This window comes from Columba livia, chromosome 2 (assembly GCF_036013475.1).
Source record: "Columba livia isolate bColLiv1 breed racing homer chromosome 2, bColLiv1.pat.W.v2, whole genome shotgun sequence".
In the NCBI taxonomy this organism is placed as follows: domain Eukaryota; kingdom Metazoa; phylum Chordata; class Aves; order Columbiformes; family Columbidae; genus Columba; species Columba livia.
Genome location: NC_088603.1, coordinates 133,513,680 through 133,541,166, shown reverse-complemented (window position 1 = coordinate 133,541,166; position 27,487 = coordinate 133,513,680). Strand labels below are relative to the sequence as shown.

Here is a 27,487-nt window from a genome sequence, read left to right as displayed (position 1 = left end):
AGGCAGTTTGGAGACCTGGTTCTTGGGCACCTTTCGTGGAACTGAATGTCTGCAGACAGGGAGGACAATGTTAGTCTAGTACTAGCAGTGATTAGTTCTGCAGAGGAAAGTGAGAACTTAAAATGTAATGGGCTATGTCTCCCCTACTGCTTACACAGACTAAACAGCACTGGCCACGGTTTTAGTCCGGTCACTGCACTGTTACCAGCAGCACAGTCTCCAAAATGAAGTGCCGCATCCTAAGGGAATGTGGTTCTATGCTCTTTGCTTTCCAAGTTCCTCAGTTCTTACAGCACTTTTGTCAGATGAATGTCCTTGGAAAAAAAAAAAAAGTATATATACACACACACACATATATATATACACACACACACATATATACATATGTGTATATATGTGTGTGTGTGTGTATATATATGTACATACAGAGACCATGTCAGAAAAGCCATCGTGCCAGTCCTTACCTTGTTAGGATATCACAAACTTATTGCTAGTGATGTATGATATTCATTGCTAGTAAATTTTTGAAGCCCATATTTTCCTAATTCTATTGGGAAATGCCTTGAAACTTTAATATAAAATTTGAGATAATTTTCAATTCTATTAGAGTACAAAACAGAACATGAGTACAAAGGGGTAAACATCACAGGTTATTTCTAGAGAAGGTATTGTTTTTTCCTTAGAACTTCATTTAAAGAAAAATCCTTCCTCTGACTTTTTAAACTTAACATGCAACATCTTCCTCAGCAACAAACATGCTCAAGAACAAAGGAATTTTTATCAGAAAACCTTGGAAGGTGTCACTAGAAGAATGTTTTCTTCATTTCTAAAGATACACATGGGAAGTACAACTACAAGCATCAAGCTGATTTGGGAGGAAACAATTGTTGATAGCCCTGGTTTTAGTGTTTTTAAGAGGAACAATTACAGATCTATCAAGGTAGAATTATAGATTTTTGTAGGAATACTATTATAATTCTTAGCCAACACCTACCATATCAAGAAAGTCACCTGCAGCAAAATTGGTAATACCAATAACATAGCAATCCCACAGTGGAGCATTAAATCAGTATTGATAAAATTATAATTAGGTGATATTAGCTATACAAAGGGAAAGTAGAAGTAAGAAAGTAGCCCAGAAATTTGTTTTTTTAACTGTCTTACACTCCCTAATATTTTTTTCCCTCTGCATTCTACAACATGACTGCAAGTTGGAATAAAATGCATTTCTATTCATATATTCCTCTCTCATCTACAGACTATTTTACTTATCTGTTAAAAAATGAAGTATATATTCTTGGTTTATAGTGATGCTGATAGGGAGTTGCATTGCAGCTCAAAAAGAATAATGTAAACCCAGGAGAAACCAGTGGGTTCTGATGACCATTTTTGTGAATGTCAATGACAAAAAATTGAGGAGGAAAGGAGGATGTCAGGAAAAAATTAACCAATCTCAAGACTGCCACATGTAATACTGTTTATAATGTAAGCAATCTGCTAGAAATACTAATTATTGTTCATTTCTAGAATCATAATTAGAATATAAGCATTCATATAATTTGTAGCAACAAATAAATCTGTGCTCTGTAAATATGATGTTCATTTGTCACAACAAAATAACATTTCCACCCCCTTTCTACATGTTGTAATTTTCTGCATGTAGGAAGCATGTCCTGTGATTGTTATCTGATACTAAAATCTTTCAATTATAAAAAAAGCTGTACATCAATATGAAAAACAATTTAACTTTGAATGTAAGCAGCACATACATTTTTACATGTCCATTTTTAATGAGTTAAAATAATGTACATGCACATAATATACACAGAGAAGCAAAATATACCATTTAAATAATTTAAATCTGTAGGAAACCAGTGTTCTTAAAAATAACAGGAATCTGTATTGCAAGCATTCATTTAAGTGATCTCCATACAAGTAGTACTATTGATTTGAAGTGAATGCTTTTCTGCGTAAACACTACTTATATTACTAAAAATTTGCAGGAAAGGTTTCCAACTCAGTGGATATCCCTTTTGGCCCCCCCACCACTTCAAGCTGTGGGAGGAATTTTTACAATGTGGATTGCCATTAGCTTTTGAAAGCTGAAAATACTCTTGTAGTTTCATCAATATGTGAGATAAGATCCCTGCTTTAAATAGAGTTTGAAGTTTCAGAAGGAAATAATGATGTAGCAAAGGAATAAAGAAATGAGCAAAGGCTTTGTTGTGATACATTTTGTTTATCCCTTCTTTTTTAATTTAGTTTTCTTTCTTTGAGAATGAGACTGGGGGTTAAAGAATTAGGCTGTGGGTAGGCATTCCACTCTGACTTCAGCCTAGACAGGGTAACCGGCCTACCCTCATGGCTATTTCTCTCTGCTTCCCCATCTCTCTCCTGCTTGAGGTTCCTCAAATACAGTTACATAAATGCATATGCAGTTGATCTGGTTTTGTCAAAATGATCCAGATTTTTTTTAAAAAGATCCATTGTTAAAGTGTTTAAGTGGTTAAGGATCACTGAATCCTAGCTATACATGGCATTGTGCTGAAGTGATGATGGCACCAGCTGGAAAGGATTAGTGGTGACAAACATTCATCTTGTAGATGACAACCTCTCATTGTGTAGCCAGATCAGCATATTTAAATTCACATTGTTTTTAAAACAAACCAACCAATGAACCAAACAAACAAAAAAATCCCCAAACATAATGGAAGACGTAGACTCAAGAAATCCAAAGAAAATTTGCAGAAGGTTGAGGACTAGAGAAGGAGGTTTGAATTTCTATAATAAGCCAGAAAATAACATACAAAATGGTGTAAAAGATACGTGAGGTATGATTTTTTTCAACCACTTTTTTAACATTTTTGAGAGAGAGGGAAAATCAACCAAGTAATAGAGGTTAGGAAGAAGCTGCAGCAGATATAGGTGAAATCTGTAGGAACTGTAGGAACTGGAGGAAAAAGGGTAGAGAATTAAAGGCAAGAGGAAGTCATGAATGCAAATATGGAAGAAGTGCTTGAGAAAGTAGAAAGAGTAAAAAAATCAGTGCTTGGTTTAGAAATTGCCTGAAGTAGAAGTGAAAGATTTTAGGTCAGGCCATAGGCAGTTCTAGTAAAGTGAGTATGAAAAGGAATTTTGAATTCAAAATTGCAATAACGTAAAAAAGCTGGTAATCACAGAAACTATGTGAAAGTTTTAAGAAGATAAGCAGTGCTGTGGAGGATATTGGCCTGATAATAAAAATAGAGTGTGCCTCACAGCAGTAATATTCCTCTTGATAATTTTCCAGAGATTGCCGGTTGGCATTTTTAGAAAGGTAAAGTAGAAAGTCATAGGTTGTGAGGTATTCGTCTGTGTCTGCTGAGATTTCATATGGTCTCAGAATGTGCATAGCGCTTAATAGACTTGGTCAGGAGACAGGACAGTTGGCAACAGGATAGGAGTCAGGAACAGAAGTTGCCTCAGTAATGTCCATATTGTGCAGCTGTAAGTCATTGACTTAGCAAATGGAAGAGTAAAAGGAATTTTGTTTTATTTGATTTATGAATCAGTAGCTCCTTACTATGGCAGTTGAATCCCATAAAATATTTAGATTTGCTTTTGTAATCTGTTCAAAGACTAAAGCTCTCTATTGTGTCCCCTTTTCCAAAGAAAAGGAACAATCATAAAGTATGTCTCAGGAGTATCTATAATTCCCAGAGTTTGAGCCTGCATAAATGAGAGTGAAAAGCTTTCTTCAGTCTGATAGAATCCACTCTGAATCTGTTGGCTGAATGCAAAATAAGCGTGCATGGAGAAAGGACCACTCTGTAACTGTCTTTTCAGTGAGGATTGGGTTCTGGCTCACACATCTGTTGGCTTCACAAGTAATTTTAGCTATTTATGCATAGATGAATACATCTTTACAGAGAAAGAGAAATTTACAGTACATGCCTTTGCAGCGCATGTCCTGTATGTGTGAAAAAATTCAATAGCTGCTTTTTGTTGGTGTGTAATTCTTTAAGACTGTTTACTGTAATTAGTCCTATGCAAATCTTCATTGTACAGAAAGGCATGCAATACCTTTCTATAACCTGCCAATACATTGTACTAAATGTTAGAGGGTTAGAGATTATTAGAACACTAATAATGTTAGAGACTATTAGATCACTAGAACGGGATGAAGAACACATCATGGAGCTGATGTTCAGGTGCTTCCCTCTGTTTTCACATATCAATTTTGCTTACTCAGATAAGCCACAATCAGTCCTCTAAAAGACACACATTTGTTGCAACAAATGTGGTCAAGTGAAATAGCATCTTCAGTGTTTTCTACTTGGACTAGCACAAATTTGTCACAATGGAAATATTTTCCTATTCAGCTTTTTCCTACTAAGTGGACTGGAATTACATGTGGTAATGTACACTAGTGTAAAACAGTGGCTGTACATCCCAGAAAACTGTTTATTTCTGCAGGTATAATCAAGGAACCTTGGGGCTAGTAACATTTGTGTTTGTAAATATGACTCCTCAACTTCTACATATGAGGTCTACAGATAATATGGTGATTTTTCTCAGGGAAATGAACAACCATGTTTTCTAAACTTGAAATATTAAAAATACTGCTGCTGTACACTCTTTATTTGGAAACGGATCCTCTAAAGTAAGTAATGGTACATTGTTCCTTGCTTTGTCATAAACATTGGTTAGGGGCTCTCAAAGTTTATAGAAACTATAGCCTTTAGTTAAGATTGTGCATAGATAAATATGCTATGCACAAAAATTGAAGACATTAAATACATACAGAGTATATCAATATTATGCCTTAAAGCCTTTTATGTAATGGCAGTACACCAGTTTTCCTTTATGGGAAATGGTGTTACAGTAAGATGGAGACAAGGGGAGTTTGACAGAAGCCATGACAAAACCTGTGTCTTGCCTTCCGAAAGTGGATGTGACAAACAAGCAACGCTCTACGATGTATTTCCCTTCCTTGAAGAGCAAGGGAAATAAAACAGCAGCTCTCAGCTGCCTGAGAAACCCCACCTTGATACTTTGCTTGAGCAAGCAAAGGTAAGAGTGCATGTGAGGTATAGTCAGTGTTTAATGACAGACGTCTTTGGAGTTCCAGTCTTATTAATGGGAGAACACACCCTGGTAAACGTTGTACTTCTGCAAGGGAGTATAAAGGGAACAGACTTTTCAATCAGCACTCCAATTCTTACTGAGATCCTGCTAGGGTTTTTTGTAGACCTGTGTACTTCATAAATTGTGGATAGCACTATAACAATGTTTTCCTTTACTTTTGATCAGTGGCAGAGATGCTGCCTGCCTTTGGGAGCCCTCCCTGTATGTGCTAATGTTGCAGCTCTCGCTTTATGTGAACTTGTTCAGCTGAGCCAACCTAATGACAGCTTCCACAGAGGACAGAGAGGAAAGTGTCACATCTGACTTCTCAGTCTTCCAAAGGTGCTGTCAAAACTTGGAATTTAATCTTTAGTGCTTAAAAACTCAAAGCTCTAGAGTCAGGATTTAGGCTTCGTAAAAGTCAAGCTGTGTAATTATTTGAAAGCTCAGTGGTCAAACCCAAAAAGCTCAGACTTCAGCTGAGTGCAGATTTAATAGTGCTAGTTTGTAATTTCTATAAATGCACAATAACACATATATATTATAGTATAGTTACTGACTTAATGGGTATATTTTCCTGATAAGAACTGACAAATCAGTTAAATGCATTAGCATGGTATATAAAAGTTTCGAATACTGTTATTCATGAGGCAACTGCCTAGGCTCTGTGCAGAATTTGCTTGTGACATGAAGGAATGATCAAAGACAGCTCAGATATGTATAGATCAATGCTTGAAATTCCCGACTGTAGTGAAGGGTCTCTGAGAAACTGAGCACTGTGCAGAAAAATAAATGAGTTCAGGCTTATTTATATACATTTGAGAGGTTTTTTAAGTTTTAATGAAAGATGGGCTTGTTTGGATTCCTTTTTCCTTTGCATTTTACTAGGAGTTTTAATAAGCACACATTTGTTTTGCTTTTTGGAAAAGAAGCAACCGTTTGTGCTCCTTGATTGGCATACCTTTTAAGATGGAATGTCAAAATTGGATAATGATTTCTCTAAATGTGTTTATCAAGTATTTACAGATGCTTTTTTTTTTAGACAGCTTGTAGTGTGAAAATAAAGCTGGATGTTTGAAAGTGTCAGTAAAGCTCTGCTTCTTGTGGGCTGGTTTCAGATTGCTGGGATTTGTTGACTGAATTTTGTTGTGATGTCCTGAATCAGTGATGGTGGTCATATGTACTCAAACAGCTGAAACTGAATATTCTGAAAAATACAATTTCATAAAACACTAGGCTATATCAATAAATAATTTGAAATGTTTTTCACTGCATTTATTTTTATGGAACTTTGCAATCACTGATCAGGGCTTAACTCCAAGGAAAAAAGATTTCTTCTGCTCTATACAGTTGCTTGCTTACACCCACTTTTTGATTACCTTTATTTTATCTGCCTGTATGAGATAGCTGCTGATTCATAAAATGCCATATATGTAAACTTTGGCTTCATTACTGTTTCTGCACGATGTGATGTTGAATATTTGGCTATTCTGCATTTTGATAAATAGTATAAAAGCAACTTTCTACTATAATTGAAATCGTATTTAGTCTGGTGTAAATGAAAGCAGAATCTGGGTTGCTTCATTCCAACAGACACTTGTTTTCTAGTGTTATACTGATCTATTAAACCTATGTAAAGTATTTACTGTCTTCTATACTGAGTTCACTTTCACAGACTATTGGTTTCTAACACACTACTAATTCTTGAATCTTGGCATTCATGATGACATTACTGGATTGAAGAAGGGAAAATATTAGGAAAGAAGGAGGTGAACCATGAGATTTTTTTTTTTTTTTTGGATGTAGGGCTGATGTGTCTCATTATAACTAAACCAAGATCTTTTAAAATAGGAACTTCTATATATTAGTTCCTACATGCATATTTAAATGGTTGAATAAGTGAAATGGTTTAGTAACTGCTGCCTACTTTAGGATTCATTCAATGCACCTCATTCTAGTGGAAACACAGTTCAGTCAGCCAAAGTTCTCTATTCCTATCCAAAGCTTTGTTGTTGTTGTTGTTTATGGGAAGATGCAACCATGCAAATACCATAATGTTAAAACTACGTTATTTTTTGAAGAAAGAGTTATTTAAAGGATTCTCAATTTAAAGATTCTCACAATAATTCTTTTTTCTCTTCTACTCAAGGTCTGAGTCACAATAGAATAAATCCAATGTCATGAGCCAAATTCATTGGATCACTCCATTATTTTCTTACAGTAGTCATTATTTTCTTATAGCAGTCATTATTTTCTTATAGTAGTACCTCTTGTTTGTTGATATAAGTTAATGGTAACATTAATGGTATGTTAATGTCTATAAAATCACACAGATGGTGATAAAAAACAGTTAAGGGTTTTTAATGAAACTGTTGGAGTAAGATTTAGGTTCTTTGTAACTACTGTGATAGAATACCTAATTCAATACTCAAACAGCAGAGAAGTGAAAAAGAACAGATTAGAACAGGAAAAGTTGCTAGAACATAAAAAAACAGGTGTTGGAGAGGAGTCCTTATAAGTGTGATTTTTTCCAACTGGAAGTTAAAACACAAGTGCTTGCATTGCTGAAGGCAAGACAGGATTTTAAATGGCTCCCTTAAGGAGTACTTTCCTATGACAAAGTGTCCTTGAGTAGTTATGATTAAAAATCAGTTTATTACATATAATTTCTGCATGGAACTGTTCTTAGCATCAAGTGATTTAGAAAAAAAAAGTTCTTCAGATGCTGTGGCTTAGAAGAGGCCGCAAAGAACATGTTTGAGAGGAATGAGTTTTTGATTTTCAAAAGAAATGTATACATGAGACGATGATGATGATGATGATGATGATTATTATTATTATTATTATTATTATTATTGTAGATCCTTTAAAGAAGAGAGCCATAAAAACACAGTGCTCTTGTCATGAATTTGACAGTGTTTCTCTGAAGGCAATAATACATCTAGAAAGGAGAAACATAAAAAAAAAAAAAAATGAAGTTAACATGGAAATCCTTTTGGGTAGGAATAACTTATTGAATAACACTTGAACAACTTTTTTTACACCCCTGCATTCTGCTGGGAAAAAGTCTGTACTTACTTTCCAGCTGACCAGTCTCTGTTTATTTGGCCAGTCCCTGCCAGATCTCAGAGAGGAATGGCAGCGTTCAAGCTTTTCTAAAAAAAGCCTTGACTGCCTAATTCCTACCAGAACTTCACATATTGCCCCTTTGTCTCCTAAATTTAAATAGATTCCAACAGTTAAAAGTAGGTCAGAAAAATAAGGTTTAAAAAGGTAAGTGTCAAAAAGATACAGCAGAAATGCAGTTTCCTTATCTTTATGTGATACAGATTCAATCCCCTCACTTTTTAATTTTATTTCATGCAGGATCCTGGCCATAACAGAGCACCCAGTGGTAATGCAACCAGGCAAAATGATTTGTGATGAACATTCATTTTGAAGGGAGAAGGTGAAGCTCTTCTGAATTATTGAGAAGGGCAGAGTGATCAAACACACTTTTTCTAAGGAACTCCTATCACTTCTGTTCTACTTTCAGAGTCTCATTTTATTTCATCATGAATACTTTGCATTTATAAAGTGCTGTGGTATGTGAAGCCATGAAAATAACAATTGGATTAAAACTGTAAAAGGCCCAGGCAAATCAAAGAGTTTAAGTAACCTGATTCATACACTGAAACTCAAGAGACTGTCCCTCAAGGAATAACATTATTTTAGCACTGAATTATTTATGTCATTTCCCTTTATTTCTGAATTTCACCTGTGTGTCCTGGGGGTGTTTGAAGCCACAGAGCATTAGATAAAGACATCTGGTGGCTTCAGTCTTGCTATAGGTACTGTCCTGGTCTCCTAGGCTGTGGGAGGTGTATGGGGCCTTCTGCTTCCCACCTTTCCGTTTTCTTCAGCTCTGTGACACTAGTCCTTCACAGTCCTCCCCTTCAGTCATTCATTATTCAGTGCCCCAAATCAACATAATCTCCTCAATCATCTAAAGTGAGACACAGTCAAAACACTGATGGCCTAATTCCTCTCTATGGGATAAATAGAAGAGGAGCAGGTCCAGTGGGTGGGGGAAATAGAAAAGACCCAGCTCTGTCTTGTGCTGTAATTTTAGCCACAGCCTGAAAGTCCAGCCAACACAGGGACTGGCACTGCAGAGACATAAAAACATCTGCATGCTCACTCACAGCTCTCAAAGCTTCACTGAGCCCTCACCATTAAGAGAAATATTGATACAACATCATGACATTTGATGATATTGTACTTTTGGGTATCAGCAATATGAAAGATTCAGACAGTAACATCCAGAACTGCTAACAATAAAAATGCTTATGAATCCCCCTAGTTATTGAAAACAAGGTCATCTCAGATACTGGCTACAGTATTTAACTTGCTCATTGTGGAACTGGGTACTCAGTGACCTCCAAACAGCAACTTGTTCAGTGCAGCTATGAGTCAGCATAATATCTTTATTTTTTATTTATTCAGATCCATTAATAAAATATGGAATATACAAATAGGAGAAATGTATTGTGAATTTAAGCACGATTAAGGAGTGGAATCTATCTTGACCTCCCTGACACTAGTTTTTTTTCAAGGAAACTTTACAATAGCTTCATTTGATGAAAAATCGAGTCAATGGGAGTAACTGCAAAAAACCTGGAGAGCAAAATTGAACCTTAAGTGCAGGAAAGCATCTTTAACAAATGGTGATTACAAATGCCAAATACATATTGACATTAATTTGACATAAAAACTCCATGTTAAACAGACACTGTTATATACAGAGAATATGAGAGAAAAAAGCTGAAAATTAATTTCAACATGCCTAATGAAGCCAAGAAGCTTACAAGAAATCCCTCCAACTCAAAAAGAACAAAGAAAACAATTGTTCTTTCCAGATATGTCAGTTTATTTTTGTACATTTGTGAATTATCTTGTTTTACAAATGCAAATATTTCAGTTGTATGTTTCTAATGTTCTGATGGTTTTCATTATATTTGGTGAAGTCCTCCTCAGTGTATAAAGCTGGAATAATATCTCCACATAGATTCCTTCCTCACCTTCCTTATATATTTATTTATTTTTACTGATTTAAATTTGAACTTTGGGAATGGAATTAAGGGCATGACCATATGACTGGAAACAAATCCTTTCAGACTGAAGTTCCTACCATTGTATTTGTGATTTATTTATTGCAGAGGGTGAGGAGAGCATAAGGAGATTCTGGAATTAGGAGCTCCTGCTTTGCAAAAATCACACTTGGGACATTAAATTAAAATTAAACTCAAATTTCTTAGTTTGAGAAAAGTTGTTCCCAAGAATCTCTTGCCTAAAGCCAGTAGGACTCCAATGGCAGAATTCTTTTCTTCTGTAAGTCATTTCATCTTGCTAAATATCCCGGCACATCCAGGCTCCCCCACTGGAAACATATTTACTTGTACACAGAGAACATGTAATAAGAAATTAAAAAATTCAGAAATTCTTGAATCAGTGCTTCTAGATATTTAAGAATACTTGCTCATGGTCTCTAGAAGACAACAGGAACAAACATAGTAATCTTAAAAATTCCTTTCTGAAGCAAAGGACAGGAGAAATTTCATTTAAGTTCACTGTTTACAATCAAACATGGGAAATGTAGGTCATTATTCTTAAACTGAATTACTGCTAGAAGGCTGAAGTATATTCAAGTTCATTCTGTCTGAAATCTGCACATTTAGGAGGTATCTTCTATGAATATTCACATTTTTTATTTCTTCAAGCCTTAGATAATGAATTAATAGTTTTGTTAGTATGATTATAGGGCAAAATACATTTCTTTCTATGACTATCTATAAAAGCTTTTGCTACCTTTTTGTAGATGAGTTGCATGGTGGTATTGACAAATTGTAAAATAATCTTCCTACAGTAAAGAAAATTCCCCAAGTCACAACTTATGTATACTAAAATTAAGAAGAAAATAACAAATCAAGTACATAATGCTGAATGAACTTTGATTAAAAGTAAATGTAGAACATCGAAGCACTAAATGTTTATTCCAATATTTTCAGGTGGAGAATATAGCTTCACATACGCAGTCTTTGCTGTGATTATTTTGCATTTCACTCATTTCACAGATTTTTTCTTCTTCTCTTCTGTTACAATTTGTTGCTCTGCAGGTTTCCTGTTCCCCTTAATTCCTACACTGGACTTTAAGTATTAAAAAAGTTAGAATGACCATGTTGCAACAGATCAAAGGTCTATCTGGCTTCGTGTGGTTTCTCAAAGCAGTCAAAAGCAAGTGTAAAGATAACAGTGTAAGAATATAAGACCTGGACAAGAATATATGATACTTTCTCTTACAGTACACTTTTAACCTACGAGTACTTTCATCTCAGCAAGTCCAGAGCTGGCTGTACTTTCTGTCTATTTAGTAGCCCTCAAGTCAGACCTTGCCTTGAGCTTTTGTAAAGTTTTAACATCATTTCAGAAAGTCTTTCATAGCTCATCTACCTTTTACACAAAGAACCACATCCTGGTGTTTGTTTTGAATTTGCTTCACATCCTTGTAGTGTCATCCAGTCCCCCTCGCAGTACAGTTTTAGGGTGGCAGATTGTGCTAGGGTTTTTTGACAAAAAAACCCCAACAACTGCTTACATGGAGAGGTTTGGTAGTTGTTATTTTTATTACAGGAACGACCTGAGAACATTCCAAGACATCCAAACGTAGCTGAATTTACTCTGGCATTATTTGCTGCAAATGTATTCCTACTTCCTCCTCCTTTCCTAAAAATCTGGGTGCATACACTGCACTGCCTCATTGGTGAAGTTGCTATTTTATTGCTCTTATGTGTTTCATCTTGTCAGAAGGCCCAGAAGATGTGAGTGAAAACATGCTTCTTTAGTCCACAGCATTTCTGAACCAGTGTAGAGTCACTTTTAATACATTAATAGTACCCTCACCATCTTTCAAAAGTGATGATGTAACCGTAAGAAATCTTTGAGCAGATCTCAATTTAATAAAGTTTGACAGCTAGTGTGAAGTCCCCTGATTTGTTCTGAACTTAACCTGAAGAAATAGCTGTTGGACATTTTTTCCTCTGTGGGTCTTTGGGAGGTATGTGAGGAGAAATTATCTTTATAGGATGGGAAACGTTAGATTAATTTTCTTGTTTGGTTATCTTTTGTCGTGGGAGTTAAACTAAGTTGTTTGGTTTATGATTGCTTGTTAACTATATGTCAAGGGTGCCTCAAGCTTGAGATGAGAGCTTTTGAATATTTTGTACAAATCAAAAGCAAACAAACTAATCAAGTTAAACAAAACCAAGGAAATAACACCCTTGCAGAGGACTGGAAGCAAAACAAGCTTTACTTCCTCCAAAACTAACTTCTGGATTATATGGAAGTTAATTTGTCCTGCTTTTAAATATGAAATGTGAGGGTTACTAATAAGCGAATCAAAAGCCAGGAACCAAAGCTAACCTCATATTTTAACTTCGGGATATTTTCAAGATTTCTGTCAGAGACCACAGGGAGATTACCTCAGAATATCTGAATGGATTTAATTTATTTAGCTGCTTAGTGTTGGTAAGCCACATTACTCTGATCCACTGTAGCAGAAAGGCAATCTGCAGGCAGGGCACTGGTAGGGCTCTTAATGAAAGCCCAGGAGATTTTCTTGTTTTCCCAGGTCTGCTGGGAAATGCTGACTCATTCAGGGCAAGCTCCTTCTCTGGATATCTCAGTTTTCCCTAGCTATGAGATAGGACTAATAATATTAAATGTGGCAGATCCATTTAAAAAAAATACTAAATTCACTAGAAATATACAGACTCTGAGGACTCAAACTACTAACAAGCCTGGGTTGAATTCAGGTAAGTCTCAGCAAAAATGTGTGGAAAACTATTTAAATTATAAAAAACAATATATTATAAAAAATAAAAATATAAATGAGCAGTTGATTGCAATCTAAAATAAAGAGGGCATAGCACGCCTGCATTTGCAATTACACTGTAGATTTCAGTTTAATGCAAAATTTAATTCATTGTGCTTTGCTGCTCAGGGTCACTCACCTCCTCTTCCCTTGATTTTTGATTCAGCAATTAAACAACACCATCTGTTATTCCCTGAGTTGTAAATAAACTATTTTGCAAAGAAGGTAAATGTTGAGATTCTTTGATGACAATTTGCATAGGGAATTGATATGTTAATGTTATTGCCGCAGATTGACTTGGAACTGGGGACAGACTTTATGGCATGAGTGTGGGAGATCGGGGAATGAAACATCCCTGTCTCAGTGTGGTTCTTTATCTCCTAAGCCTGTGACATTTTGGGTTGGGATATTCTCAAGGCTTAACTAGACTTTTCACTAAAATTTAGCAGAAGAGTTGGTTGCAGGAATATTAGGTCCTTTTTTTAGTATGTGAGTTGACCTTTTAAGCATGCAGAGCTTTGAGGATCCCAACACAGGAAAAGTATGTAAAGGGCAAGATGGCAGCCCAAGTAAGAAGGAATATTCTGATTAACATCTTGAAATGTGTTGTTGTGTTATCTTGGTTTCTCTTCTTCCTAACTACATATTTATTAGTGTCAGTGCAGTAGCGTTTACAGAGATTAAAATGAGTTATTGAAGAAATAACACTGCATGAACTAAATCCTGAAATCCTATTCAGTCTTATGCAGACAGAACTCCTACGCTAGCATGATTTTTATACAGTATCTGCACTTTGTGAGCAATAGATTTGCCATATCTGTTGATAATAGCTTTTAGTAACATTGGAGTTGTCATTGTTCTAGAAGTATGTGTTACTCATTAGGAATCTTTGAACTGTTAAACTGCTTTTTATCTCATAGCTTAATTTAAAAATTCTTTGAACATGTTCAGTTATTTACTTTTATCCAGCGAGGGAAGCATTTCTTACACAAAGTAAAATGTTCTTATAAATATCTATTAATTTCCTGGGAGCATCATGGTTGCTCACACACTTCTGTTCCTTTGATTTTCTCTTAGTATGATTTAGTGCATGCTTCTTTCCTTACTATTAAAAATGATCGGTGTAGTTAGAACCATTAGGTTATTTTTCCATGTGGCAACAGAAAATATTTTCTAATTTTCTTCAGGACTTAAGTTCATTTATTGCATTACCTAATATTTACAAGGCAGTAGCTGCTCTGAGTAATCATTACAAATCAATTGATAATATTGCACAGTAGGTTTTTGGAGTGTGGAACTTGACTCCACCAAAGAAGGGTGATATATCAATAAAAGACTGTGGTTGTTTTGTGACATTTTTAAAATTATCTCACTGCAAATATCAAGAAAGTAAATTTCTAACTACAATGACAAATTAATGTAATGTGAATTTATGGACACCTAATTTCCATGTCAGATTACAAAGAAAAATAGTGTTGTCTGACATCTATAAAGACAACATCACAAGTACAAAACATGTTTAGTGTAGCTGTACTGAGTGTATTTTATAATCACTGACAGTTTCATACTGAAACATAGAAATTGGTTACATCATCTGTGATACAAGAACTGCATCATGGGTCACCAGGTGAGCAACAAGGCCAGTGCTACACAGGTGGAAAAAGACTGAAAAATAATTTTTCTCGGATACCAGAGAAAAATTGTAGAACACACTGTAACCAGTCCAATTAATTTAAAATCGTGGTCACATATTGAGTGAAACAGTAATGGATAAGCTGAGGAATAATATTGAAGTTCTTTTTACCTCTCACATGCCCATTGCTGACAACCAGGAATTCACTTGATGATATACAGACATCCCCTTCTGAGCCAGTCACCATAGACTCCTTCTGTAAATAGTAAAAATCTGACTGATAGGGTCAGTGAAGCCTTAGGCACAATTCATAAAATTTCTGGATGACCTTCAAGATAAATCTACCAAATTATTTATGTTTCCACTTTGGGTGGTAAGAATGAGATTAGCATGCCCACCTCAAACGTTAAATGAATATTATTGTAATATAATTGTTTGGGCTTTCCTCCAAATGATGCTAAACCACAGATATCAACAAAAGCATTTTCATTGACTTTTGAGACATTGTAGGGTTGCCACAGCCTCTGATCTTAAACCAACTTTAAATACAGCACTTAAGTTACATACTCTTTTATATTACCCATCCCAGTTTAAGTATTAATAACTATCTTTTTCTAGGGATTGGGACTAGGTACACCTTATGAAAATTTGGCATGTGAGAACTGGGGAGTAAATCTGGTTATTAAGGAAATCTTTGGGGAAACACAGTAAAGAACAACTATCTTTAAACCTTTTGTAAAATATATTGACTTTCAGAGATCAACCAAGATAATAAATATTTATTCTAAGTTTTGTTTGATTAGGGTCATAAGCAGACTGCTGGAAACTTTAAGTGCAAATGCCTCCATATTTGCAGCAAATATGAATTAACCTTCATGTTATATGTCTGGTTTCTATCTGTTTGGTATTAATATCCAACAACTGAAGTAACGTAACTTACATCATTGCCATTTAATTGAAAGGGAAGATTCAAATGTTTTCTGAGACTTGAAACAAATAATGCAGAATTCAAACTTAGATCTTTATTAAAAGAAGCACTTCTAGATTATAATATTTCTATTGTAATGCTGTTTTATTTATACACATTGACACTTTTATTATTATCTAATTATCCATACAAAGAGATAAATTACCATGAAAATCTCAGTTTCCCCTGATACAGATTAAGGAGAGCAGTTTTATATACCAACAAATATGTTGACTGCCATATTCAAATTCCTCCTTGATAATGAAAGGTTCTTTTATATGATTTCCTCAGTTCATTGTTTGTATGGTCATTTCCATGATACACTAAGCTGATTTGTTGTTATTTTTTTATTTGACACTCCTATATATTTAATTAACAGAAAAAATTGCTTTTTAACTTTGCCAATGAGGTTTCAAGAATGTTGAGGAAATGATGTGATTTAGTTACAGGCACACTCTGTTTTGCAGAAAATAGATGGTTATGTATTTAACTGTTGACTGGTCTCTCTCCTTAACTTCTAAATTAGGAAGCCTTGAAGTTCATATATTTTGCAGAATATATGGATAGGTGTTCCATTGTCTCAAAAAAACCTTATTGTAGTTAAGAGATCACCCATTTTTCTTTCTGAATTTCAAAAGGTTTATTCAAATACCTTAATGTATTAATTGTAACACATTTTAAAAGGCCAATAGAAAAAATATATTAAAAAGGAAATATATTGTATAATTGAATACAGAGCTTTCACTGATCTGTTTAAAACTATCCCACATCTAGATCTTATTTTTTTTGACAGAAGGAGCACTTTGTGAAATCCATCTGTCATTGTGCCCTTTATTGGAGTTTCATATCGTATCATTTATGATCCGTCTGGCATGAGACAGATAGCACTGCAGCATCCTAAGTTTTACAGGACTCTGGTTTCTTATTGATGTTTAAGGTTTATCAAGTACATTGGCCCATACTTATTGTCTAAAAATACCATATTATCTCTGAGTTTAATAGCACAACCTTTGAAAATCTGCCTTTCTATCTTACATCTAGGGAAAAAAGAAAAAAATCAAACCAATATAAAAATGGAACACAAGAAAAGAGAAAGACAAACTTTGGAACCCATTTTCAACCCTTGATCTCAAAATTAAATGCAAATGCATAAAACTATAATTAAAGTCATAAATATTTCAGCTAGTTGGAAGACAATGTGTTTTTTTCCTTTAGAACAGAGGACATCGTTTTACCAAAACTGAGGCAAATTGTTAAAAAGTTCATCTTGCAACAATTTAGAAACATACATTATAAAAGAACCCCAAAATTGGATTACAGCATTTTCAAACTAGAAATATAGTTTTAACATGAAAAATGGAAAAGTTAAAAAAAAAAGGAAAAAAGAGTTACTGTATTGTGATAATGAATTAGAAATTGCCACGTTGAAAAAAACAGTACCTTGAGCCATACTGAAAATGATTGATTTTTTTTTTTTCTGAGACTTTGCATCTTACTTACAGCAGCTCTGCAGTGCTTTCATCAGGCTCTACTAAACACAAGTGAGGTATTTGCTAAAGCAAATGAAGCCCGTAACTCCTACTGCCTAAAAGTTGGAGAGTTATTAAAACTGAATGTCAGTCAAGAGATATTTATTAAAAATTGTAATTTTGGAGAACAATATTATCAATTAATATTCTGAGAAATCACTCTGTCAAGTGCTATAGGACACAAGTGACTTTGTGGGAAAATGCTTCCTGAACACGCAAATGGCTTGAGAACTTCTGTATCATAGGAAAGAGGGATGTGCTCAGCTTTCAGAAGAGAAGCATGAAAATGCCATGCTTATCTGATATCTCAAGAATCTTTAGAGTTCTGGAACATATCCTTTCTTTCATATTACTATTTCAATTTCCAGACTGGCATAATGGTCTACACAGCTGCCACACAGCCAGAGATAAATAAGACAAACCAGAACAGGTTAATAAGACTTTTTCTTTCTTTTCTTACATTACTTGTAGCTAGAGAGAGTCCTGAGAAGTCAAGACTTTATTTCCGCAAAATTGTAAGAAGTTGGACTGAGATGTGAACCATGTGGCTAAAGTAAGTACTAAACGTGTCCAGTTAGACTATTTTATGCTGTCTACCACATGACACAGCCATAGAACACTTCAGTATTTTATTCAAAGTGCAAAGGCAGATCGTCTTCCTCTTATGTTTTCCACCTCTGCTCTAGAGGGACTGAACCTCTTTTGACTTGTTGTTGCTATTCTGGGAAGCCTGTCTCAAGGAATCTGCTCTGCCTACTGCTCTGTGCTGCCGCTGTTCACAATCGTACTGCTCAAAGCCATTCCTGACACTGCGGAGTGTTTCTATGATGTGTATTTGTAAGTCTGCCAGGGAAGCACCTATGGGATGCTGTGGTATATAAGGAAGGGCAGACCCGGAGATTTCAGCCGTCATACTGACGGTTTTGACAAGGAGTGAAATCTTGCAGCTTATAATTTTATTATTTTTTTTTTTCAAGGAGAAGAGGGTAAAGACTTGATCTATTCTATTATTTTTTTTTATATTATTGTATTCTGATTTACTTGTATCTACTCAGAGTGAATGTGTCAAGTCATTTTAGGCCTTGATTTTGCAATCCATGTGTGCCTGGATGACATTACAAATTCCCACATGCTGAAAAAATACACAAATACAGGGTGTGAATCTGTATTTTGAATTTATGTCACAATATGATACTTCTTTAGCTGATAGATGTTTTAGTATAATCTGGAGTTATTCAAATGACCTCATTTAATAACACTTTATCATATTCTATAATAGAAAATTTTCTTGTCCCTACGACTTTCATACTCCCTGTCTATTTCAACACGCATATTGTTGTTTCTTCAGCTCATACTTTCTAATCACTTCCAAGACTCAGATATCTTTCAATATATCGATATTTTTCATCTTAAGAGAGACATGGAAATGTTATTTTAAACAGTGACTCATTCCTGATTTTCAGAAAAGACCCATAATATTATTTCATGTACCTGGGTGAGGCAGCAAACTATTCATTTTGCTTTCTTTCATTTGTCTTAGATGAATTATTTAATTACACTTATTCCAGATATATTGATGGATACTCTTAAACTTTATGATTCTGCTTTCAGATTTAACAGTTTTAATGACAAACAATAAAATAGACTGCAGTGCAAGGATGGACAGAAATGACTTATTAATTGTACACAATTTAATGCTTGAACATTCTGCATTTCTGTAGTGGATCATCACAAAACCACTGCTTGCAGTTTTTGTCTTTTTAAAAATTGAGAAAATTCTGTATCAAACACTGAAGAGCTTTGAAAGTTGGTAATATTAAATATATTGAGATCCTAAGTATCTAGTAAAAGCAGGTAATACAGAATCTGATAATTTTCCACTTTATTTTTCTCTAAACATTTGTTTTTCAATCTTGCTTATGTGTATAGTTTTGTTTTTACATCTAGAATGATATGCTTGTTTAAAGTACATTTTTGCTATGTTACATTTCAACTTCAGAGGTTATGCATACTGTATCTTAGCTATGACCACACCGTCATGGGTACATGCAAGGATATGTACACTAAAATACCCAATTTATGTGCTAGGGAATTCTGATATTACATTAGATAGATAGTAGTAATAGTATGTAGTAATAGTATGCAGCATTACTACACTTCCTAATCTGGCTCTTTTTAAGACAGTAGAGACTCTTTGTTGGCTGTTCTATTGGTATTCACGACTCGCAGTTACAGAGATGTATTTCTAACTGGGTAACAAATTCAGAATTAAGAGTCTGTTGGTTGACAGTGCTTTTACTGCCCACCAGTTAGGAGTCAGTGCAAAGCCTTTTCATTTTTGGCATGAAATGTATGATGCAGCAGCAACAGGTCTGATCTATTTGGCACTCTTATGCTGAAATCTCTGATTGTTTTTCTTCCTCAAAACGTCTTGCAGTTACCTTTTATTTCCTCATTTGTCTGTTGCCTTTTTGGAGTAAGTGCTGTTTTCTTTTGTGCTTCTCTAATATTCTCTACAGTGATGTTTTGGTCTCTGACTGGGGTGGTAGATGATACAGCAAAAAACAGCAATGAAATCTCCAAGATTGTTCTTCCATCTGAAACTTACTAGAACACAATGGCATTCTTCATATAAGGGCACTGTAGCAGTTTGTGAAGTTGGTTATGGCAGTCCAAAGTCACCTGCAGATGCCCAGGCAAACCTGAGATTATATTAACAAGTGAAACTAATAACATGAAAAACAAACAAACAAAAAGCTGCTTCTACTTGCCTAAATAGAGAACAATAATAGGAAAAGGCTGGCTGTATTATCTGAAGTTTCATGTGGTCTGTGAATGAGTTAATAATTTTTGTTTTTTTCACTTTACTTACTGATCTGTGGGGATCTATTTCCCATGCTGTTCCCGGTTCATTTCATCTGAGATTAGTTCTAAGTCATGTTTTCCTTACTTGTTTTGAGAAGAATAAAGGTTCTAAACCACTGTTTTTAATCCAAATCTTAAATGATATGGATATTGTCCTAGTTTTTTATAATTAGCCTGCTCTCTGTCCAATCCTTATTTCTTGGAAATGAAAACATATTCATCAAAAGTATTTCATTGAAAGAGGGTAAAATGTCAGTGATATTAACCCGATGTGAATCACAAGATTTATCTTTTCTTGCATTACATTTCCTAGGAAAACATGAAACTGTTTACCTGAAAATGTAAATCTAGAGATGTACTCCAATTGTGTAGTATTTGCTTGTCTGAAGAAGGGCAATGAAGCTCATGAAGGGTCTGGAGCACAAGTCTTACGAGGAGCAGCTGAGGGAATTGTGGTTGTTGAGCCTGAAGAAAAGGAGGCTGAGGAGAGACCTTATTGCTGTCTGCAACTACCTGAAAGGAGGCTGTAGCATGGAGGGTGTTGGTCTCTTCTCCTAAGTAACAAGTGACAGGACGAGAGGAAATGGCCTCAAGTTGCACCAGAGGAGGTTTAGATTGGATATTAGGAAACATTTCTTCACGTGAAGGGTTGTCAGGCATTGGAACAGGCTTCCCAGGGAAGTGGTGGAGTCACCATTCCTGGAGGTGTTTAAAGGATGTGGAGATGTGGTGCTTAAGGACATGGTTTAGTGAGACTTGCAGTGTTAGCTTTACGGTTACACTTGTTTATCCTAAAGGTCTTTTTCAGTCAAAACAATTCTATGAATCTATGTAATCTATGTAACATGTTCGCAAATAAATTTCTATGGGTTAAAACGTGCTATATAAGTCTTTACTAATTTTGATTTATTTTTTGCGTTGAACAAAAGAATACACAATTTTGATTGGTATGTAAACACATTGACTAGCATTCAACTCATAATTTCAGCAACTAGTCTGAACTAGGTAGCCACTTTGGGAACAGATGAACTACCCTCAGGTGAAAGTCCTCAGCCCTCTTTCTCAACCAGAGTGGCAGCCAAGGTAGCAAGCTTTCTCTGCACGCATAACTTGTAGTTGGATAAAGTTGCAGTAGGAGAATCAAAACCATTACAAGACTACTTTAAAAATTTTTATACAAGAAATTTTAAACAACAAACAGCAAATTAAAACTATTTGAAAAAGGAGTGTCCGAAAGATAACTGTGGTGACATCTTTAAAATACCTCTTCCAGGATGACAATTCCATCTTGTGGCACCATTTGCAGATTCAAAACTTGCTTTTGTTACATTCAGGCACACAAAGAAATTTTTTCAGTCTTTTCAATATGTCTGAATTTTTATATGTGCAAAATGTATGTAAGCCTGCTTTTTTAATGGATGTATTCAAGGCTTTCACGTATTCCAGTCCATAAATTATTTTGTCTAGGATCATTTCACACATAGAATATTCCTATGAAACTTTATCAAATTGATGTATTAACAATGTAGCAGAAGAGCCCTTTTGTCCCAAGATTCATATTTGGAGAACAAAATATATCAGTCAGCTCTAGTCATAAAGTATTTTAGAATGATTGACCCTTCAGATGAACAGGACCTGTGATATTGTCATGGATCAGTGTTCTAGTTGATATATTAGAGAAGATACTAATGAAAGATGTGTTACAGATCATCAGTTTGAAAACAGCACAAGATAAGCAGCTCTTTAAATTTCTATCCATATTACATAGGGTTATATATTTTGTATTTTATCTCAGCTCAAATGCTAAGCCTTGAAACTATATTTGAATTTTGTAAAAAATAAAACAACAAAGTGTAGAAATACCAGTGCAAACTCTAGAAGATCTCATTGATTGCTGCACTAAAAATGATGGTTTGCTTGGATGCTAGTTTATTGTGTTCAATGAAAAGTGCAGCATAGTCCCAGCCCATGATAAATGTCTTGCTATTCTAAAAGGGTCCGTTTCCTGATGCTGAAACCCATCGGCTACAAAATTGGGTGGGAAGAATGTAAATACTAATGGAGAAAGTAAACACATTTTATTAGATGCTACCCATCCTTTATAAAACATACAATTATGCTTTCATAGAAGATAGGCTTTTTTTTTTTTTTTTAAAGCTATCTCTCTTAAGAGAATAAGCAGTCATTAAAAACCTAACAAAAATATCAAATGGGAAAATGTCTGGGAGCATAAGTAAGTTAAAACTGTTCATGAAAATCATTCTGTGCTCTGGATCATGGTAAAGACATGGTTACAATACAGATGCATGAAATTCTATCAATTTTATCAGTTTTAGAATAGATAAAGGTGATAGTTTACAATAATTCTGAATAGTCTTAAACAGTCAAAATAAATTCCCAATTTGTATTTGGAAACAAGAGCAGATTAAGTAGTTACAAAGGTGTTCCTTGAGGAGCAACTGCCAAATATTTATTACATAAAAGTCAAGGATTACCGGAAGTGAAAACTAGTAAAATATATGTCAGTGGGTCTGATGAGCTATCTGAAACCATGCATACTATTTATTATTATCAAGTACAAGCTAGTAAGTTGTCTAATGCCTGATGGAAAAACTGAAAAAGACCTGTACCACGACTTGAACAAAAATACAGATCTGGATGATGTAATTAATTTTAGGATGGTTGCCAGCAACTAAACAAAGCAAAAAGTGAATCAGGAAGCAATAAGTGCAGAATTAAAGGCACATAATCATATTGACTCTAAACTGTAGTTTTAAGGTCAATAGGTGAGTAACAAAATCAATATATTTTTAAAATGCAATTATGGGTTAGGTTGATAAGTGCATTTAATAGAAGTTTGTGTAGTATTTTAATTGAAAATAGAAGCACAAATTAAAATAAAGTGTTACCTAAATTAAATTAATAAAAAGTACCTGAGACAAAAAAAATATTTAGAACTGGTAAAACTATTTTGTAGAGAGAAAGCATAGGTCTACTATTGATCTGAATCATTCTTATAAACATGAAATCACTGTTTACAATATTTGCAGATCTGAATCATTCTTATAAACATGAAATCACTGTTTACAGTATTTGCAGATCATACTTAAATGTGATGTTTGTAGGCATACATAGTTTGGGGAACCTGTCATTTATACTGACTAATCAGATTTGACTACTTTTTCTATTTATAAGCTGCCCACTTCAGCATAGGACAGCTTCATGAGCATAATACTTACTGTAACCCTGGAAGACACCTTTGTTCTTGAAGCTTATGCACAATGCACAATGTGTTTGTCTGTTGCCAGTGTAAGCAGCCATGCTCATGCTTCTTCCGCACAATTTTCTCATTATATTCCTGTAGAGTTTAAAATTAAAATATGTTGCTATAATCAGATTTTAAAGCTGTGAGGGACACAGGCTCTGTGAATGGCAGAGATTTAACTCAAGGGTAAATAACATGTACTATGAGCCCTAAGTTAGGGCAGTGCATAGTTCACCAAACAGCCCAAATAACATAACAGTAATGAAACTGTGACTCAGAAAATCACAGCTTGATGTTTATTTTTTCAGAAAGAAAGGAAGTCCTAAAGCTTTCGCTTCCATGCTAGTTTAATTGTGACAGCCACAGCCTGTGATGTGATATGAATAGAATTCTCTGTTTTTGCAGGCACTTATGGTAGGAGAGAAGAAGCAGCCTAGTAGAATCAGTATTCAACACCTAGAGAAGCAGAATGTGAATGATGATCTGTGCATCAGTGAATTCCCAGTTGTCTGATGGAATGATTTGGGGAGGGGAGAACATCATGTGCTAGAATGAAAAAAAGATGACACTGTTATTACAGCGAACTTCAGGACGTGCAGCTTGCTAACCCTGAATGTGTTTTTAGCTAAGAAACAAAAGAAATTTTAACTTACACAGCAATGGATGCAGTTCTTACATTCAGTCTAGGGCTGTCTCTTACTGATTTGAGCTGCATTATTTGTAAGTATTAAACAGAAGAATGTCTGGTATATCATACTTTCTTCTGACAGTCAGGAATTCAAGCCCTAATGCCTCTTTTTCATTCATACTAGTTTTGATTGTTTGATGAGTCAGTTCATCTTTCCCTGTCTCTCATTTGCTTATCATGCCTAACCCTCGTAACAGAGTATTGTAAAAATAAGTTTCTACAGAAAGTTTATTAACAGGTTCCAGTTCTCCAAAAGCAATACATATGCTAAAATTTCAGAGCCTTATAGGAGATGAAATTTTATATTTTCATTTCATTTTGTTTCTATGAGTGTCAGTAATGCTAAATGTATCTATCAGCTATTAGTTATCAGTTTTCAGTTCCTTGAAAGACCATAATGCCACTGAAATACCATTCTTAATGTGTTTATGTTGCATTGTCTTCAAATTTATGCCCTGTAAACAGGCACAACCATTTCAATTTAACAATTGCTTTAATCAGTATTTCAGAATGACAACTTAGAATTATCCTATTAACTTTGTTATTGCAGCATTTATAGCCTTTGCAATAGATAGCCATTTGGATGCTATCATTGTATAACTTCATTTGAAGAAAAGAGTGAAAGGAGATAAATGGATAAAAATAGCTTGTGGTGCAACAATGTCATTTTATATCTTACAAATGTCAATATTTGTAGGTCATTACTTAATAATGCTCCTAGTTGGAGAATGCCATATAATCTACTTGTGTTCCTGAACGTATTGCTATACCACTATGAACCATAAAAAGATTATACTCTTTATGGTAATACAATTTTAAATCTTTACTTTTCAACTAAAGAAAACTGTTCTATAAATTCAGAAGATGAACCAGAAAGATATTTTTCCTTTACGTCCTCTTGACAAGCTTTATACAGCTATCTCATCAGCTTCTCTTGGCTATAAAAGCACAGTGTCACAAGGAAACAAGAATCCATTGGACTTGTAATACCCCTTATCAAAATGTAAGATAACAATGTAAAGAAGTGACAACCTCTAGACAGATCCTTTAAGTAAATACATTTCAGTAACATCTTTAAGTACTGTTATTTGGTGGCTCATGCCTGAGAAAATGAATGGTGCCGTGGTTTAAGGATCCGTATACATGGCTGCACTTCGAAAATCCAGCTGAAAGAAGAAATCGCTATTCAGCTAAAGTGAAAGCTAGTTGAACTGCTGCAGACAATTAACTTTTTAAGTCTTAGATCCTTTCCTTCTGCTACCTTTCTCACTGGTCTTGCCCTTTCATGTGATATATTTGATAAACATTCTTCAATAAATTTGGAATTTCTTAAAAAAGTAGTATTTTTGTAGCAAATGTCTTTAGTCCCCCCTACACACCAAACAAAGCATAGTAAAGAACTGCCAGAGGCAATGGAGAGCAAGTTATGTCCAATACAGAAAAGAAAAAAAAAAGTGTAATTTGTAGTAAGAGTGGTCTTACCCCTCTGTTATTCTGCCTTCAGGGCTTTAACACATGAGCTGGTGTTAGCTTGATTGTTTTTCAGTTCAGTGTTATCATGCATGTAGACTTCACTTAGCATAACTTGTTGTTTGAGACTCAAGTTGCCTATTTAATTTGGTCTCATTATTTAAGTATGTGATCATTCTGTGTAACCACATAATTGAATATTTACTCATATTTGTGCTATTTCTGAATTCCTTTTGCCAGGGAGTCATCAAAATCCCACTTTTCATTCCCATTCTTCCTTTAGACTCTGCACCTCACAGCCCTGTTTGCTTTCTTCCCCGTTTTTCTGCCCACTTCCCTTCCGTCTCCTAAGTTCTTTCCTCTCCATCTTCTACCAGATCTGCCAGCTGCTCTTCCAACATTCAAAGCAAATGGTTTTCTTTACTATGAATGGGAAGTGAAAGCATCAGAAGGTTCTTCCTTCTGGTGATTGGGCCAGTATGAATTTGTGCAGGATTTGTAGAGGAAACTTATCAGTCTGAGATCAAAATATACTGGAATAGTCTCACTTGAGCAGGGATCTTCAAAAGTATTAGCTTTTAACACGTACCAACAGATTTTTCTTTACTTCAAATGGAATAAATTCATCAAGTTAAGGTGTGTTTTCCTGGAGAAAGCAAATGGCAAAAGGTTAAGACATGGTTATCTTCATTGATCACCAGATACAGCAGTTACCCAAATAAAAGGACAAAGCTATACAAAGAAAATAAGCACAGAAATATGTCTTTTATGGAAGTACTGCAGCATTCGTGGAAAATTACTGACTTCATAAACCTGTTAGAGAATTGAGTCTATTGTTAATAAATATGTCAAAAAGCAAATTTTATTTTCCTTTTTACACTGTAAATCTGGATGAATCACTCCAATTTTTTGGTTGCTGCTTAGATATTTTAAATATGAAAGCAGAGTCTTTTTTCTTAAAAAATGAAGACGGTCTGAGAGAAAGTAAATACTACATTTTCTAAAAGAACAATCATGTTATGCCAACATATGTTATGCCAACCTGTGTTATATTTGCTTCAAATCCCACAAGATGATCACTCTTATTTGACATGAAACTTGTCCCCTTCAGATTTTTCTTGGTAGACTACAAGAAACAACTCTCCTAGTCAGGTCATTACATTTTGAATAAACAGAGAAACAAATAGTTGTTCTATGTAATGATACTCTCTATAAAAGAGAAAGACTCAGTAAAATTCTGTCTCTTAATTGAATCACTAAAAAATGAAAATCTCAGTAAGAATAGGCAACCATTTCTTGAACTTCAACTCTAGACATTATGAAGAAAAAGGTGGTCTTTAAACATAATGTATTCAAGAACTAGGAACACAAGGCATATTACCAGACTAAGGCATTCACTGGCTGAACAGTGAAAGCAGGAGATTAATGTCTAAAGTGTGATCAGCGGGATTTTATCTGTATCTCAAAAAATGTAACTGCAAAATCTGTAGTGATAATTACAGTTTTAGATAAATTATCTAACTCATTTTGCTTAGAATAAGTAATGGTCTGTGTGATCAATATGGAGAATCTCTAGTCTGTCTGAAGCAGATAAGAGCAGCCATCATTGCTAAAATTCTGACAATTAGGGTATAAAACCAAGAGGAAGAATAACATATTACTGTTTATGCGCAAGAGATATGACTTCGTTTTTAACAGCAGTACATCTCAGAGTATAAGTGAAGAATATGGCACATACCGGACTGAAATTTGCTTGAATAGTCTCAGTAATTTGAGACTTTACTACAGCCACTCTGCCATAAAATACTTGCTCAGCTATGAAGAGAGGCTACTGGATTTTCTATGTGAATTAAAAGCTAGAAAAATTAGTAATTAAAAAGAAAAGGTGAACATTTAATGTATTAGCAGCCAGGCATATCCTGTGCTCTTCAGATTTTGGAAACATCTCAAATAGTGCTATTACAGAAAAGCTGCTCTAAAATTTGATTCTTGTTTTCCATTTTAATGTGCTGAAAATATGAAAGATGTCTTCTGCATTTTTCTTCTTTAGAATTC

General features: G+C 34.7%; 1 long non-coding RNA gene across 1 annotated transcript in view; it reads left to right on the top strand.

The window, feature by feature from the left end:
- Positions 1 to 441: 441 nt before the first annotated feature.
- Positions 442 to 27,487, top strand: part of LOC110355678 (uncharacterized) — a 53,403-nt gene continuing 26,357 nt past the window's right edge. Inside the window, exons 1-2 of the long non-coding RNA XR_002408528.2 lie at positions 442 to 12,956; positions 17,616 to 17,697. This is a non-coding gene — a long non-coding RNA (uncharacterized LOC110355678). The remainder of the gene's footprint in view (positions 12,957 to 17,615; positions 17,698 to 27,487) is intronic.